This window comes from Mytilus californianus, unplaced genomic scaffold (genome assembly GCF_021869535.1).
Source record: "Mytilus californianus isolate M0D057914Y unplaced genomic scaffold, xbMytCali1.0.p SCAF_3, whole genome shotgun sequence".
NCBI classification, from domain to species: domain Eukaryota; kingdom Metazoa; phylum Mollusca; class Bivalvia; order Mytilida; family Mytilidae; genus Mytilus; species Mytilus californianus.
In genome coordinates, this window is record NW_026262679.1 from 114,156,017 (window position 1) to 114,175,794 (window position 19,778).

A 19,778-nucleotide genomic window follows, 5' to 3' on the forward strand; every position below is an offset into this window, starting at 1 on the left:
GTAACATTTTAGATTGTTAAGAATATACATTTACAAAGGTGTGATGATTAGAAATCACTCAGTCTGATGCGATCTCAAGAAATTGAATTTGATGAAAAGAAGAAGACAGTGTTCAAACAGGAAACCGATTAGTCGAGTAGTATTTTGGTATTCGATACTCGGTTCTACCGAGCGATATTCGAGTACACGAGTACTCGTTGACATCCCTAATATATCATATATAAAGAAGTGAAAAAGTACAGGTTCCAGCCCCGGTCGGGGAGGAAGTAAAGAATCAAATCTACTCTAAAATTGTTAGGTTGATTTTCTTGGCACTTTATATAGAATCAAATCTACTCTAACATTGTTAGGTTGCAACCTAACAATGTTAGAGTAGATCTGATTCTTTACTTCCTCCCCGGCCGGGGCTGGAACCTGTACTTTTCACTTCATACTTCTACGACAACACCGCCTACCATTGCGCAGACGCCTTATCCCCTCCTCTAACTATAGCTGTCCCTGATAAAAATCAGCTTTCGTTTCGGGAGGTGTTACCTTCTCGTAGGAATTAAACAAGGACATCTAGACGCAATGCACAAAGTATTTTTAGGTGTACAGAACTAATTTCTTCGGTATAATTACAGGATGCTGTTCTATTTTTAGAAGCATACACTCACTGTAAATTTTTATATATATATACTCCTTTGAAAACAAACTTAATGCTTCTTAGTTATCAAAATAAGGAATACAATTTAATGTTTTTTCAAATCAACTCTTGTTCGTAAGAAGAATAAAGGATGTTTATAGTACAAACATCATGATTGCTCATCAGAAAAACAACGAATGGAACTTTATCGAGGATTGATTGTAAAACTTCCTGAATTGCACGGATCTGGGTGAGAAAATTGTTAGACCGTAATCAAAATATTCAAAAATGAAAATAATTTGTTATTCAATGATAAAGATGATATGAAATATTAATTTTTAAATAAAGCTCAATTATTTTATGATAAAGTGTTAAATTTTTTTTGACGCTAACTCTAATTCCATCAAAACTAGAAAACTAGAATTGAGAGACATGTAAATTTTGCAGGTTTATGCGTGTATGTAAGTTCGGGAATGAAATATACTAATCGATATAAGGTTAGTTATTTAATAGCAAGGTGTTCGAATGGTGAAGCCAGATTCATTAACTAAAATGAGATAAACAAAACAGTGAGCTTCCTACTGGCCCAAAACCCTGATTCCACAGGAGATGATACAACCTACAACTAGATCACATGCATTTGTCTTCTGGACAAATAGATTGGAGAAATAAGAGTACAAGCCGTTAATGTCTCATCTGCTTTAATGATCTCGATTGTTTTCTTTGTTGAAAGTCTTTTTGAGATCAAACTTATCAACATGTATCATGACCTAAACATTATCAATTAAACATATGAACCCTGCTAGACGTACAACTTAAAATCATTCCGTATGCCAAATACAGTGAACATTTGCTTATAGTATCTGAGACACGGGCCTAATCACAAAAAAATAACGTTTTTATCACTGACCCATGAATTGAGGTCAAGGTCAGACGAACCCTTTCTTACGAACATGTACACGTTACAATCATTACGTATACATAATACACTTGACCTATTGCTTAAAGTATCTGAAAAACAAACATAACATTGACTAATGAACCATTGAAATTATTTCGAATTCAGATGAACCATGCCTTCCGTACATGTACACTTTGAAATCTTTTCATACTCTAAATATACAGTTGACCTATTGCATCTAGTTTCTGACAAATGGACCTGTTCAAGAAAACTTAACGTTGACCAATGAACAAGGAAAATGAAAATCCTGCCATACGGACAATAGGAATAAGTAATAATCATTCCATACACCAAATATAGTTGACCTATTGTTTATAGTATCTGTGAGCTGGACATAACAACGACAACTCGCCGTAAAATGAGCTCCAGATACGTGGATTCCGGGTTGCAACGGAACTGTGGAACTATTAGCACAATTTTGATTAACCTGTTATCAAAGTGACCAAGTAAAATATCTAAAACTTAAAAAGGGAGTGTAAGTCAGTTTGCAAAGTATGTTTTGAAGACAAGTATATTGAAACTAAATTATTCTATTTTTAATCATTTCATTACGGATTCATCTACTATAAACTCTTACTGATTTATAAGGGTATTTAAAAAAAAACAATTTGTACCAGTTAAATTTCCGTTCCATTTCAAAGTAAATTCACGTACAATACAGTTAAATACATGTAAGTTTAAAATGTTCAGTACTGTATGCCAGTTTCGTACATATGACATGTATAGAAGCCAGAATGTAGCATTTCCCTGTGTATGTGAATAGTTAACAAACATTTGTTTTATGTGACTGATATGCCTATCTAACAAGCTGAAATGAACCGGAATATATGTTCATTTTGTAGTATAATTTTTGATAAGATAGATAACCGATTCGAATAATGTAACTTTCTAAATCTTAAAATTATCTATAATGTTGAAACGTAAATAATGATAATATAAATTCCACTCAAAACCATCTTAAAACAAATGTAGTAAGTGACTGAAACATACAATATAGGCGACATACATATGCATGTGATACAGTACAGTTGTCTGAATAGTTTGGTAGAGTTGTTACATGCGTTTCTGAAATATTTGATAGGAGAGAAAATACTACTTTGATGCTTACCTTTTTAAGAGAGAAAACATGTAAGCAAAACTTACACATGAATGATATACTGGTAAATTTCCAATGATTAAGAATGAAAACGTCACAAATCCACAATATTATTCGCAGCAACAAAGTTATCTAATACAGCGTAATGTTGTATACCATTCATAATTATGAATAATAACATATTTTTCATTTCATCTCTAAATTGTTTGTGTTTATCGCATTTAAGATGACTGAGCTAATAGCACCTTTGTATTTTCAGGGTAAACGGATTCTTCTATAGACCTATGCCTTTATGCTAGTCGTTTATTTCTTATTATTTCTTATTAGCGTAATTCGAACCATAGCTCAAATGAGAGAAACTTCATTTATCAATTAGTGTTTGATGAGGAGATGTCGAGTCAGTGAAGACTAGTAAATACAGGAATTGTTTGTACGTCATTACAGTAATTTTTGATGATATCTTATTCTTGAAAATTTTAGCATGAATATTGTTGAAGACAGAATGCTCCAACCATCCTAGCATGAATATCGATGAAGACAGAATGCTCCCACCACCCTAGCATGAATACCGTTGAAGACAGAATGCTCCCACCACACAAGCATGCATATCGTTGAAGACAGTATGTTCCCACCACCCTAGCTGTTTATATTGGTAAACTAGACTTGTTTGGGTGCTTTTATTGACCTTTTACCCCATAACATTTTACTGCACTAGATGCATTTCGACAATGATTGTCTCTTTTGTGTACTTGAGGCCAAACTAATAATACTTGAAACCCAAAATCTAACGCAAATGCTGAAGAGCTTATTGATCCAAAAAGAACATAAAGTATAGCCAAATTCGAACGACGAGGATTCAAAGCTTTGTATGAGAGGAATATATTCCTTAATTCATAATGTTTTTTTAAATTTATTACAGCAAATCAATCAAACAATATCAGTATTTTCATGCCAGCATACGGGATTACTAGAAATACTGGGCTGGTGATATCCTCAGGGACTAACAATCTACCAGCAGAGATATCGACCCAGTGGTAGTAATAGCATTAAAGATACCAATGCTAATGCACCATATGCGCACCTCGAAAAATAATGTCTCTCCAGTAATGCTTATGTTGCTTGGGGTTATGGGAAGACAAAAAATCTGTTACTTTCACTTGGTATATTCATGTAGATAGTTCATTCATGAGCGTGTAATTGGTTTATTGTTGTGCGAGAAGGATATTCTCAACGACAAGGTTTACAACTACTCAATCTTGAAAAAGCGGTATTCCGAATATTTTAAAACAAAACCCTGGTCACTGTTAAAAGCTGTATGTTAAACTATGGATGTTTTGTTTTGTTACTTGTGTTGTTGGGTTGCTGTCTTGTTGACCAACACCTCCATTTATTGAGAAGTAATGTTAACCGACCTTGACAATACATTATATCTAAATAATAAAATATCATTAGTCGGTGCAAGGGGAAAGAACGAACATAATAACATCCATTTATAAAGGTTGAAAGTCTACACTGACTGTTACTTGAATACTGTATAAAAAGGATAACATGAATTGGCCTTGTGGTGAACTGTAGTTGTTCAAATCTTTAGAATTTGGTGGATATATGTGTCATTGGTAATCTTTCCACATTTTTCAATTTCTTTTAGTATTAAAAATATTGGACAGTTCAACAGACCACACCAACCATGCGGCAATAACCGGCTTCTATATAGACGTACAGTAACACATATGGCTTCGATTTTGTTTAGAATTGTTAACAATTTCTTTAAAAAAATTCTTCTGGATTTAAATTTTATCTTTTGCTTGTATATGATTGACCTGCATCAATATGAATTTAGATCGAAGCAATTTTGCAAAATATGAACGAATAATCAACTAAAAACTGAATAGAACTTATTTTTATAACACTGTCAACTAACTAATTTTAGCAGGCGATTTATTTTTCACGACTTTCGCGAGTAGAACAATAACACAAACATATTTAGTCACGAATATGTAAAACTCCTTAACGCGGAAAAAAGTGTCCGCGAAAATGAGTTTGTTCAAAGTAGCTTAAATTGCAGAAACGATATTGAGCAGTTCCAGTGAAATCTTGCATTTATATATATTTAAGAGTATACGAATTTTTGCTGATCGAGAATTTGTTTTGTCAAAGAGATAAGAATAGATGAGGTGTTAGTCTACGGGATTGCAATTAAACCAAAATATATTAATATGGCACAAACAGGAATGACAAAATGACATAGGTATATACTGTTCAGCATATACATACATTGTTGCAAGCATTCATGTTTGAGAGTTCACAATGTTTCAATGAGACACCCTTTTCAAGATTGTTTCATTTGACTCAAAAATAATATTTTCAGTAGGTAAACTTTACCAGCAAACGAATTCCTAAACATTTATAGAAATGGATGATTGTACGATGAGTTAGACTACCATCATATGCAAATTAATCAACGGTTTTATATATAAAAAGTAAAATAACAAAAATACCGAACTCAAAGGAAAATTCAAAACGGAAATTCCCGTTTCAAAAGGCAAAATCAAAAGCTCAAACACATCAAACGAATGTAAAACAACAGTCATATTCCTGACTTGGTACAGGCATTTCCGTATGTAGAAAATGGTGGATTAACCCTGGTTTTATAGCTTGCTAAACCTCTCACTTGCATGACAGTCACATAAAATTCCAATATATTGAAAACAAACAATGTGTAAACAAAACAAACAAACATAATAGTAGGTAAAAATGTCAAAAATAGGGGTACAGTAGTCAACATTGTGTTGTAATCTTAATCACTATAAAAACAAACGTCAACAAAGAAAAACAAAATGGCATATAGGCAAAGCAAAAAGCAAAAACGAAAGACAAGAATACAAAAAATGACCATAGCACAATGGCGGAATGTATATAAGTACCGCGCCAAAAGGATATTACCAAAAACGGACTAAACAGTAAAGGTTAATAATTTATAATTCTTATATGATTTGCATATTAGAGAAAACGTTGGTATGATTGGTCGAGAGGACTTCCGGAGTTGTTCTTGACGTTGTTTATTTTTCGATAGACGTTGACCGAACTTCTTTTTGTAACCAATGTAAACAAGATGGCGGCATTATAACACAAATCTGGCTCGACGTTAAAATATTTCTTTTGATTTTGCATTAATCGTTAAATTAAATAATATTAACACAAAACATTCATTTGAATGATAATAAGAGTTTTTGTAGTTATTCTTTTTTTCAGATTGCAAATTTCAAGTAGTACATATTTTTGCGTTAACCAACAAATATATTCATGCGCTAGGCCAATTCAATGACACAAATATACAATTTAGGTTAGATAGAGGTTACGAGTGTGGAAAAATAAATTCCTTATCTCCGATTTTAAAGAATTATAAGGATTAAACGCATTTTTAAAGGAATTTATTGGTGTATAATAAACTGGACCAAGTCAGGACTTTTATGATGATAAGCAACGTCAGTACCTAGAATCTATACTTCAAGACCATCATACATGTATATTTTGTGAAGTTGATACGGAATATTTATCAACAAGGTCCTGGTATCTTCCGATGAACTTTTTTTTAGAAAAAGGACTAGACGTTCTTTGACATATTAACCCTGGTTCATCAACTTTCTGCTCAGACACTGGTGACGTTTTATAAAGTCTAAATAGCAGCTGCAAGCTCTTGAATTCTGAATGAGTTGGGAAATGTATATCCCATATGCAGGTGAAATTGGTATATATCACTAAGATGTGGGAAATTGATAATTTCAAAATTAAAATCGTCTCGTTTGTCATATATTATGGTACTGAGATGAAGGCTTATGTCAATTTCGAGGTATAAGTCTAAAATGAGGCGGAGGAAGCCGTGTCTGTTGTTTCTTTAATTTCTAGTTTTGGAGGATATATCAATGGAACCCATGCAGAAACGTTTGGATTGTTAATGGAAATAACATTATCAATATATCTGAATGTGAAATTAAATGATATGGCTTCTTTGATCTTCTTGTTTTTGACAAGTGTCTGAAGGAACTCCGACTCATATGAAAATAAGAAGAGGTCGGCAAGGAGAGGCGCACAGTTCGTTTCCATAGGAATGCCGACAATTTGTTGAAAAGGTCTACCGCCAAATTCAACAAATATGTTGTCAGTAAGAAACTCCAGCATACTGATCACTTGTTCCTCTGTGTAGCATGTTTTACCTTTTTGTTCACTACTAACACAATATGCCGGATGGTATCCCAAAGTAATAAATTTATAGCGTACATGTATGCTACCATTTTTATATTGAAAAGCATTAAGTGTATTATTTATTTTAGACGATTTTTCAGTTTAACATGTGGAATGGTGGTATACAGGGTTGAAAATCAAAAGTTTTGATATATTTAATTTCATAGAAAAATCGAGATTAAAAAATTATCCAGACGTTCTTTTGAGTTTTTTGTTAAAGATGGAATCAGTCAACAGAAATTATAGAAAGGGTGCGTTAATTTTGTCTCATCTACATTATACATAATATGCCGGGTAAGTCTTAATCGACCGCAGCACCTGATATAGAATAAAAATTGTGGTATGAAAGCCCGCGAGGCAACTACCCACTAGAAATTAGTTCACCTCCGATTTATCGTTGCCCATGCAATATTTCAGTTTTCTCTGCAGTCTTTTGAGGACTGATGTTTGTATATTTGTCTTTTTGTTTTTGGTCAAGTGTTGTCTGTTTTTCTAAAACTTTTTTTTTACGAGCCTCGATGTCTTTTCCCCCTTTACAAAAGTTTTTTTTATGTTCTAATTAATCAGGTAAGATCGGAGTTGCATTTACAAATTTATATTTATCTGTGCTTTAGCATTCTGTGATAAAGAGACAGAGTATGGCTGACATATTATTAAATGACAATAGAAAATATGAGTGAGATTAAAAGCTATTGGTTCTGAAAATTGATCAGTGCTAAATTGATATTTGAAATAAGCAATTTCATTTAATGCAATATGTATTCCACCCGACAGAAGCCGGAAAAGGGAATGAAATATCAATATTAATGCAAATTTACTACTTTCATAACTAGTAACAAGTAAAACCAATAATCAGTCATGTCCTAAACTTTGCGCCATACCTGTAATAAACACATCAAAACAGCTATTTACTTCACCTTAAAATTGATTACATAAATTAACAACAGTGCACACGCTGCAATATTATACTGAATATAATCGAATTTTATGTCGGAGGTCTTTAAAATCAACCTTACTGTAGGAATAGAAGATTAACATTATCAATGATCCATGAATAGTATCTGAGAAACAGCTCTAAATAAGTAAACTTAATGTTGACCTATGAACCATGTAACTGAGGTCTAGGTAAGATGAACCCTGGCTGACGAACATGATGTTAACATCTCATTCATTCGATCCACCGAATATATCGATATCTGACCTTTTATCTTATAGTGTATGATCTGAGAAAAGTAATTAATCAAATAAACGCAACATTGATCACTGAACCATAAAACTATGTCAAGGTCAGTGAACCCTGGCTTACGAATAGTAAACCATACAATAAATCTTTGTACCAAATATTGCTATTCGATTACTCAAAATAACTGAAAAGGTCATGTGATAAAAAAAAAAAACTGTACAGTTTTAGTGATCATTGAATAATGAAAATGATATCAAGGACAACAGGCAAATGCCAGACCATAATATAAATGAAGATATGGATTATCTATCTTCTTTACCTTCTTATATATGAAATTTTTCACAAACTTTGAACAAAGAACACACGCTGCTATTGCCTCCAAATTAACATTATTTACCATGTATATGTCATTCGTGGCAGGTCAAATAAAATTAAAAAAAACAATTAAAATCCGATTTTTCGTCTGGGATATTTTGTTTACGTGTATCATGTGTACTAAGTTAAAAGAAATTCACCCGAGAAGTCGGAATTGAATCTTGTTCTGTCCTTTGACCATGACCATTACAAAATCCAAATATATACATATTTTGCATCGCACCGACATATTTTTTTATTGATTGTTATTAAAAGAGTACATACACCAATTACAAACAAAGACGTACAAAACAAAACCGTGTTGCTACTTTGTGGGAATACAGAGAAGAATGAATATGTTTCTCCTCTATTAAAACACACAATAGAGCCTATGGTTGCATACTTTCCAACTTATGACTCGGTGGTTATGAATTTAACCAAGGAAACTATTCATTCATCAGTTTCGTTATTGTATGTTTCGTGTACTTTTTACTAAATAACGTTGTTATGTACTTGTTTAATTTATAATGGAGCAAATGATGTCAGTAAATAAAGAACTTGTATAATATTTAAGAAGTCTGCTCGATTTGGCAAGACAAAGTCTACTCAGGGTTAAGTTAGTTGGCTTCTAATCTTAAAACTTGCACTGAAGACTTCAAAAACCAAGTATACCAAAAATGTCAATGAGCACACTGCCAAACAAACATCCCATTGATCTTGTAATCTCAATGGTTCTTCCAGACATTTTCAAGGTCAAACAAGGGCGAGAGACAACATTATATTATGCGTTGTTAATTTATATTTATTTGCATTTTATTTCTAGCAATTATCTTCGTTTCTACAGAACACGTGAAAAGTATAATTAGCTCATTATTGGTTAGTTAGACAACACTCTTCCTGATAACGAGGGGCACCTGTGTTAAATTACGACGAAAATTAGGAACTTAAGTACAAATTATGCTCGTTTTTGCATGTAAATACCTGAAATGTTGGTACACAACAAATAAAATGTCACCTGTTGTTTGCTACTGATCATGATTGAATTTATGTTGAAAGTCTTTAAGAAAAACGAAGGTTTTACTACAGGTATCACGTCAACATCAAACTATCATTGGTCCATGAAAAGGTCGATGAACCCTTGTTGATAATGGGCACCTTACAATCATTTCATACACCAAATAGTGTTGACCTATTGCTTATCGTATCTGCGAAACGGACATAACTGCGAAAATTTAGCACTGGCCAATTAACCATGAAAAGTAGATCAAGGTCAGACAAACCTTGACAAACGGCCATGTACACCTTATATTCATTCCTTACACCATATATATTTGACCTATGGTTTGTAGTATCTCAATATCTCGCAATCTGTAAATTGTTGACGCAGGTAAGACAAAAACGAGATCAAAAACGAAGATGGTGCATTGTTTTGGTTGTAATAAACAACAAATCAAATGAAGGCAAAAATAGTGAAGTAATACCAAGATGCGAAGTTTATCAAAAGGATTGTAATAACAAAAAAATATCTGTGTGTGTGTAGGGGGAGGGGAGTATGTTGCTCTCTCTCTCTCTCTCTCTCTCTCTCTCTCTCTCTCTCTCGGTGTGTGTGGGTCTCTTGTCTGTTCGTGAAATTATTTCATCAGGAAGATTTATTTTTTTAAACAACAAAGAAACATTGTGCGACTACTCCTACAGAAATTTAGATTAAACAATCTTTTTACAGTTACCTATCCGTGTAATCTGCAATTTTACGCAACATTAGAAGTTGAAAAGAACATAATATTCTCAACAACTGTTATTAAAATATCATGGCAGGTAACAGATCATTATATAATACCAAGGTCTTCTTAAGTGATTTTTTTTTTTGTGGTATTATTTTTCAAATTATTTTGTTCACTTCTTTTTTACTGTTGTCTCTTTAACAACCATATTCAATAAATCATTATAAATCGATATAATACCAAGACCTTCTTCAGAAAAAAAGTAAGATTTTTGTGCTGCTATTATTCAAAATATTTTGTTCATTTCTTTTCTCCTGTTGTCTTTTGTCTTCTTTAAAAGCTTTAGTTAATTTCCGGTGTTTTTATGAAGTTTATTCTTTTAAAATATTATATTTGTACATGTATATCCTGTATGTGATATGTTCATCTGCTATAGTATATATTCACGTCAGTCTCGTACAGCAATAACAAAAATCACGTCAGTCTCGTACAGCAAAAACAAAAATTCACGCGATCATTTTAAATAGACGCAAAACATAAAATGATCAGCAAGAATTCCATTTGACAACTTGCACTGAAGACTTCAAAAACCAAGTATACCAAAAATGTCAATGAGCACACTGCCAAACAAACATCCCATTGATCTTGTAATCTCAATGGTTCTTCCAGACATTTTCAAGGTCAAACAAGGGCGAGAGACAACATTATATTATGCGTTGTTAATTTATATTTATTTGCATTTTATTTCTAGCAATTATCTTCGTTTCTACAGAACACGTGAAAAGTATAATTAGCTCATTATTGGTTAGTTAGACAACACTCTTCCTGATAACGAGGGGCACCTGTGTTAAATTACGACGAAAATTAGGAACTTAAGTACAAATTATGCTCGTTTTTGCATGTAAATACCTGAAATGTTGGTACACAACAAATAAAATGTCACCTGTTGTTTGCTACTGATCATGATTGAATTTATGTTGAAAGTCTTTAAGAAAAACGAAGGTTTTACTACAGGTATCACGTCAACATCAAACTATCATTGGTCCATGAAAAGGTCGATGAACCCTTGTTGATAATGGGCACCTTACAATCATTTCATACACCAAATAGTGTTGACCTATTGCTTATCGTATCTGCGAAACGGACATAACTGCGAAAATTTAGCACTGGCCAATTAACCATGAAAAGTAGATCAAGGTCAGACAAACCTTGACAAACGGCCATGTACACCTTATATTCATTCCTTACACCATATATATTTGACCTATGGTTTGTAGTATCTCAATATCTCGCAATCTGTAAATTGTTGACGCAGGTAAGACAAAAACGAGATCAAAAACGAAGATGGTGCATTGTTTTGGTTGTAATAAACAACAAATCAAATGAAGGCAAAAATAGTGAAGTAATACCAAGATGCGAAGTTTATCAAAAGGATTGTAATAACAAAAAAATATCTGTGTGTGTGTAGGGGGAGGGGAGTATGTTGCTCTCTCTCTCTCTCTCTCTCTCTCTCTCTCTCTCTCTCTCTCTCTCGGTGTGTGTGGGTCTCTTGTCTGTTCGTGAAATTATTTCATCAGGAAGATTTATTTTTTTAAACAACAAAGAAACATTGTGCGACTACTCCTACAGAAATTTAGATTAAACAATCTTTTTACAGTTACCTATCCGTGTAATCTGCAATTTTACGCAACATTAGAAGTTGAAAAGAACATAATATTCTCAACAACTGTTATTAAAATATCATGGCAGGTAACAGATCATTATATAATACCAAGGTCTTCTTAAGTGATTTTTTTTTTGTGGTATTATTTTTCAAATTATTTTGTTCACTTCTTTTTTACTGTTGTCTCTTTAACAACCATATTCAATAAATCATTATAAATCGATATAATACCAAGACCTTCTTCAGAAAAAAAGTAAGATTTTTGTGCTGCTATTATTCAAAATATTTGTTCATTTCTTTTCTCCTGTTGTCTTTTGTCTTCTTTAAAAGCTTTAGTTAATTTCCGGTGTTTTTATGAAGTTTATTCTTTTAAAATATTATATTTGTACATGTATATCCTGTATGTGATATGTTCATCTGCTATAGTATATATTCACGTCAGTCTCGTACAGCAAAAAAAAAAATCACGTCAGTCTCGTACAGCAAAAACAAAAATTCACGCGATCATTTTAAATAGACGCAAAACATAAAATGATCAGCAAGAATTCCATTTGACTACCCCCCCTCCCTCCCCCCCCCCCCCCCCCCCCCCCCCCCGTTTTTTTTTAGCTGCGTAGCTTGTTTTTTTCCGTCATTCCGTCAACCAAATTGAAGTCTTTCCAAACTATCTTATTTTCTTATTGATGCGTATTTACGATTTAAAAAACGTTTAATCAAAAAGACAACAATTTGGCGGACATAATGAACCATAATCTAAAGACAACAATTTGGCGGACATAATGAACCATAATCAAAAGACAACAACTCTTATCGACGTTCTGCTTATCAATAGTTATAAAAATTATCAAAACGAGTCAAATAACCACCATCTTAAGTATCAATGAATTAATTTACTTGAATCATTATCATCAACAATAAGTCTACCCCTGTCGATTTACTAGTGACAGTCGTATTTTCCCGACCTCACGCCCTGGCGATCCATTTTTTTTATCCCAAAAATTAGATTTGTTGTTCATTTACTCTCCGGCTCGTCCTGACTATGCATCAGATATTTGCCACTGAGCGTTAAGATTAAACAAATAAAGTAAAGTCAATAATTTTTTCTTTGTTTTCATAGCGAATACGACTTATCATTGGGTTTTTGTCTATCATGAAAAACAAGAAAGGTTCCACTGATGGACCAAGAACTGTTTACCTTCCGGGCACTTTCGTTCAACAGCAGTTTTTGGTGGTTGACCTCAATCTTATTGCACAATATTTAGTTTTTCTGTGTTTTATGAACTATTTGAATTTTTTTTTATCCATGTACAATGTCGTCTGTCTCTCTTCCAACGGATGTCTTTTCATTGGCCCTTAATATCGTCTTCCTTTTGGCAAATTACCGAAATCCTTGTAGTATTAACTATGAGCCAAATTACCGACATCCCTATAGTATTAGTGATGAGCCAAATTACCGACATCCCTATAGTATTAGTGATGAGCCAAATTACCGACATCCCTATAGTATTAGTGATGAGCCAAATTACCGACTATAGTATTAGTGATGAGCCAAATTACCGACATCCCTATAGTATTAGTGATGAGCCAAATTACCGCCATTCCTATAGTCTTAGTGATGAGCCAAATTACCGGCATCGACCCCTAGTATCAATGATAAGTCAAATTATCGGTATTTTTTAAGCCAACAAAGTGTTAAAAAACTGGCTTCTTTGGTGTCAACAACGAGTCAAAATTACAAAATCTTGATTATCAGTAATGAGTCAATTAAGAATCAACAATTTAGTCTCTGGGGAAAGAGGGTATATTTGATACAGACCAACATGCCATCTTTATAGACTCCCCAAAGAGTTGTTTCAAGGGTTCTTTTAACATTAACACATAAATGAAGAGTTGCACTCTCCCTACGCGGGGATTAAACGTCCCATTCCGACCGGTCGTGACTGCGTATTTATACATCCCGCATGCATAAAACGCAGGCACGCTCCTCTTTAGCAAGGGTTTTACTTCCGGATGGCAAAAGTACAGATAACCATATTTCTATACAACATTCCACTCTTGGTGTTAAATATATCTAATTAATGGCTATATTTAGAAATATAAAAAAAATGTTGAAAGATGGCGGATGCATACCTAGAGTTTATTTTTCGTAATAATATGGTGATTAATAAAAAAATATTTAAACATAATCAAAAACTTGAATATTTTAAAAATATAGGAATGTGTATCAATTTCAAAAATGAATTATATATACAATAGAGTACATAAAGTTTTTTAAATGTTGATCAACTGATATAATTTGAAGGTAACCTTACCGGATTTTCACTCATCAGTATTCCCTTTATAACCGTGCTTTCCACAAAGTAAATAAATATTATTATAGCGCGTCTTCAATTTAAATCAAATTTTAAAAGGAAAGGCTTAATAAACAGATTTAGTTTCAATCTTTGACGCATGACTGTGCTGACGAAAAATCTTTATTTATAATTTAAGTGATTTATACCGTGTCTTTTGTACTGGGACGGTTTATAAACGTCGAGTGGATACACCCACTGATAGGAATTTGATTAGTCAAAAGTGTAGTATGGGTTATTTAAGGTAAAATACTATATACACCTTTTGGTGTATACTTAATAGATAGGCATTGGCCTTGCTTCGATCCATATATAATATCTAACCATCTTGTCCAGGAATTTTCAAATTGCACTAATTATCATGTTGTTTTTTTTTTTGTTATATTTTTCGGACCTAAAAGCTTTAAGAAAACTTTAGTCGCAACCTAGGATCCAAAATGGTCTGTAACAAAATGATGCAGCAAAGGTTAATATTGAATCCCCAGAAATAAAATCTCTCTGGATCAGGGATGGCGGCCAAAGCTAATTATGCTTAAAACTGTCATAAATTATGGACAAAAATGGACAAAAACTTACGTTACAACATATAATGTGAGGTGCCAAAAAGAACTTTTTTGTATTAATAGTAATATCACAACTAAATCTATGTGAAATTTGTAGTAATTTAGCCGGATTTAATAAACATCAAAATCTTATAATTAGGGCCAATTTAAGTCCTTTGTACATCTACTCCTTCAAAGTATTTTCGTATGCCAACTCTCCAGCAAAAGCCATTAAATATATAAACCTAAGCGTTCACTAAAAGTTAAACACGAATATATACACCGAAGCTGCAGCATTAAACTTTCTTTTCAAGTCAACATCTAGTAACAATCGTATATATATATAGAAGAACATAGATATAATATAACAATTCAGAGGTACATATGTTGAGAGAGCATGCAAAGCATATACACATTACTATTCTGATTACAAAAATCGTACAATATATTCGACAAAGTTATGAACAGGTTCATCTATCAACTTAAGCAGGTACAAATAAGATGACACCAAGGAGGAATTGAAAAACGACAGGTCAACAAAAGAGTCAAACGGATTTTTAGTTAGTTGGTGTTAAACGCCACTTGGACGACCGTAACTATATCATGGCGGTCAGTTTTTCAGGCGAATGTTAAACTCTAAAGTCTAATGTAAAACCATGGGAGGTCAAAATTGTGTATCAAACATTTTCTATTACGTTGCAAATTTGAAAATTATTCCTGGATTAAAAGATTTTCACCAAGAAGCCTTAAAAATAAACCAAATAAGAAATATACAAAGAAACGTAAATACTGACAAATGATTGCATGCACCAGAGACATATACACATATGTATATATAAATTATGTCTCTGCATGCACTAACACACCATAAACGATTAAATTTACACCTACTTTGTGCAACAGGTCGCATAATATATTGTGTACATTGTTCTACATAGAATAACTAATAACAAACATACACAAAGACGTTGTTGATTAATTACTCAATGTCTGTTTTTATCTTTTAAAATATACAATTTTAATTGATGTATTCAAAGTTATTTCATATACGATTGGTGGGGCTACACAGTAAGTATGTTTTATCAATGATGACCTTTAATTGAATTTAAATGATTGTACCCTAGGCAGTACATACATACAAAATAATTGCAGGTGATATCGCTCACATGTGTATCTATAGGTCCAAAATATCACTTCATATTTGATCAGATAGTAAAATAATATTTATACAGGATTTATGATCGAAATATGAATAGGCCGTGGAGGTTAATTGAACAATTATACGAGGTAGTAAATCATAAGTAAATTTAAATTTCCTTGTCATAATAAGCATATATACACCATCTCACTTGACGTTAACCAAGCAACAATCAATTGATATAATTTTAATAAAACGGAGATCAAAGAAAATAAAGAAAAACTTTAATAATTTTGAAAATTAAAATCTTAGTGATTTCATAAAGATGTCAGTTTATAAAAATCTTCTTCCTGTTAACGACCGCAATCAATCGTCTAATTATTCTGCCATGTTATGCATATACATGTACATGAAGTCTAAACTAATAATAAATAACAGTTCCATGATTATACAGATAATATTTTGAAACATTATTGCTTGTCTATTATAAATTTTAGCTGGTTATAGTGATTGCCTTTCGAAAAGATGCTCCAATGTTAAAGAAATAAACATATTTATAATATGTAATACATAAAAAAAATATATTGATAAAACTTTACCTGCTAGTTATTTCTCATGACAGTTTTTTAACATGGTGATGTGTTAAGACTTAACATCCATATGTTTATCGGTATCCGCCCGGGAACAAATTAATTTCACGAAAACACAGTACTTATCAGAGTTCACCAATTATAACAAACAAGAGATATATCCGAGTGTTACAAATCAGTAGGTATGTTGCAGCTGCACCAACTATCATCTCCACTGAACCAGAAAACATATTTACACACTATATGAGAGATTTATGAACCTGCATATCGACATTAAATTTTACTATTTACAAAGTACTTGTAGTCCAGTTAAAACTATTTGCATAAGTTATTTCCCCTACTTGTAGCGACAGATGGTGACCTGTCTTTAACTGCCGTTATCTCAATATATGTCATTGAAATAAGGGTTGTACCGGTCGCAAGTATCAATATAGGAGATATATAAATCATGTGATACACTGCTATTATGAAAAATAATCCACCAAACTAGGGTGATTTATTGTACAGCAGCCTATATAAAAGATCATTATATTTTAAGAATTTTTAAGTAAAAACAAATCCACTTTGTTTTCGTTTCGTCTGAATTGTACTTCATGAATGAAAGGATCAGTGTTTAACTTGCACGAAGTGTGAGAATAATATATTTAATATATATTTTTATATGAAGACTTCAATATAACTGTTTACAAACATACGGCGTCGGAAAGTATTAATTCATTCACATAGGACTATGAAGAATCCGGGCAGAATAAAGAACATGTCAGGGTCGTTCAAATAACAATATATACGATAGAAGTGAAATTATATGCAATGAATACTCTGTGCATATATATTATGTACATTGTCGGAAAATTACGAGATTTAGATACATTGCAATAGCGAGCCTCGCCGAGTTTCATAGCCAGTACAACTTTATTTTTCCCAACATCGTACAAAAATGAATAACTTGTATCTTGCAATTTAACCGTGATTCTTTTACGTTTACTGTTAAAATTCCAGTTGTATGAATGTTTCATAAACACATAGGAGTAATGTATTAAGTTAGACTAATTGTAACATTCCCAGTAAAAATCGACATGGATCATTATGTAAACGCGGGTCGCGGACCGGCAAACTCCCCGGCAGTTCCAGCTCCGATCCGCATACTACTCTACACTAATCGATACTGTTACGTAAACGGTAATGTCAACATTACCCCTCGTTCAAGATAGAAGCAGGGAAACAAAAGACTATATTTGTACTTGTATAAAAAAAAGCAAACATTTATTTGTATACCTTTTCCTTGTACAAAAGTTGGCAGACGTTATTACTTCCAAAGACTGGATATTATTTTAATTCTCTCTCATCTCCGGTAAAACGATATGATGATATCTTTCAATTTTTAGCGCATTATTTGTTGGGTTGTGCCTGAGATTGTGATATTTTACAATTTTTAACCCTCTCTTTGTGACATTTTACTTCCTGAAATATTGGTATCTTTCAATGTTTGGCACATTTTTTGTTGACGTGTATCTGAGCTTTTAGAGCAGACCTCCAAGAAATGGTATCCCGATCATTGAAATCTCCAAAAACAGCAAATTATAAGATCTTTAAAACGAATTTAAAAATTGAAGAATATTTCATCATCCTTGATTTCGAAGACACGTTGATAACTAGTACCACTTTGAATGGATGGCTCGTTCACAAGAACAAAGGAACTATATTGATTTTTTTGTACTTACAAACACAACGATTATTTTTTTTTAGAAATGGTGTCTTGTTAGCGTAAATTGATTCTGAGAAAACTTTGTATGTATATCAAATGTGTAGATAAGTTTGTTTGTCCTCCTAGCTAAGCTTTGTTATATCAGATGTAATATTTTTTAATTTTGCCTTTCTCATCAAAGTATTTATATTTCTTTACTGTATATGCAATCGCTATTCTCTGTAACGATCTACTGCATTTGTTTGTATGAGAATGAAGATATACAGCCAAACGGAAGCCCCACTTTAGCCTGGGTTTTACTGGACGAAGGAAGTCAAAGGGATAATCATAGTTCTATACCCCACAGTATATTCTTAGGTACGTTTCAAATACTTCCAAAAATACGATTATGGAGATAACAGCATTGTATGTAATAACTTTTTGGGCATCAGTGAACAATCTGTTGGTCCCAAACCAGGTTTAAAGTCCACATTCGCTCTCCCCCCCCCCCCTTTCGGTACCTTACATTCTTAAACGCAGACAAATGCAATCATTACTAAGCAGAAACAAGTGTTTGCTGTTTAAGTCAGACTTGTCAAAGTTCGGAATTACGGGTTATAGTATATTGATTTACGACCACGATTTAGTCTTCTGTAGACATGAAAGAATGTATGTAGAAAGTCTGTAGAAATTATGTAATGCGAGAAAAAGATAAATGTTTTTGTTTGATGGTGAATGTAATTAATGGAGAAGATTGTTGAACCTCGTTGAAAAATTCGTTCTATAACGAACCTTATAAATATATTTGAACTAATCAAATAAACTACCTTTACACTTAATAGATATTATATATATTTATGACATTGTTGTAGCTGCAGAGTTACGCATATATAATATTTATTTAACTGATGAATATGCAATCATAATGTAGTATACTATGTCACACTTTGTATTGTACAGTTAATGTTTTAACAATAAGTAAAATAAAAATAACACAAGTACTCACTGGTTTATGTATCTTGATATGATTGGTCTTAAATTCATTTTCGACAACTGGATCTTATCGTTAGATGTATCTTGATATGATTGGTCTTAAATTCATTTTCGACAACTGGATCTTATCGTTAGATGTATCTTGATATGATTGGTCTTAAATTCATTTTCGACAACTGGATCTTATCGTTAGATACATAAAGTGGATATACAGTACTGAGCCGAAACTGGGGAAAAGGAATTAGTCATATATCTCACTAAAGTTATATATTCATCAAATGATTACTTTGATCAAATAAAAGACAATTTATATTTACATATGTTTACATTTCATTAACTTGACTTGTTCAGAACTTTTTTCGTGTATTGTATGTTTCTTGTGTACATGTCTGTTATGTTTGCATTTTAACCCGTCAGAGTTTTACTTTTTGCAACAAAGTTATTAAAAAGAAGTCGACAGATGATGGATATATTTCCAATGTTTGAACGAAATGCAGAAACAACATATCTATAAAGATACAAATAAATAATTCGTTATGAATATACCACAATAAATGGTAATCAGACACGATACATTACATGCAGTAATTGCACATTTGATGAAAACTCTTACCTATAGAAGTGTCAACAGACAA

The 19,778-nt window shown here is 32.5% G+C and overlaps 1 protein-coding gene across 2 annotated transcripts in view; it reads right to left on the bottom strand.

Moving 5' to 3' along the window:
• LOC127735873 (uncharacterized) overlaps positions 1–16,897 on the bottom strand; it is a 41,390-nt gene extending 24,493 nt beyond the window's left edge. The window contains exon 1 of one of the 2 annotated variants that reach the window (XM_052246273.1): positions 16,476–16,897. The gene's annotated coding sequence lies outside the window, so the exon portion shown is untranslated. Of the gene's footprint in view, positions 1–14,157; positions 14,283–16,475 lie in introns of those variants that run through there. The other variant, XM_052246272.1, reaches the window with a different exon arrangement.
• Positions 16,898–19,778: the final 2,881 nt, after the last annotated feature.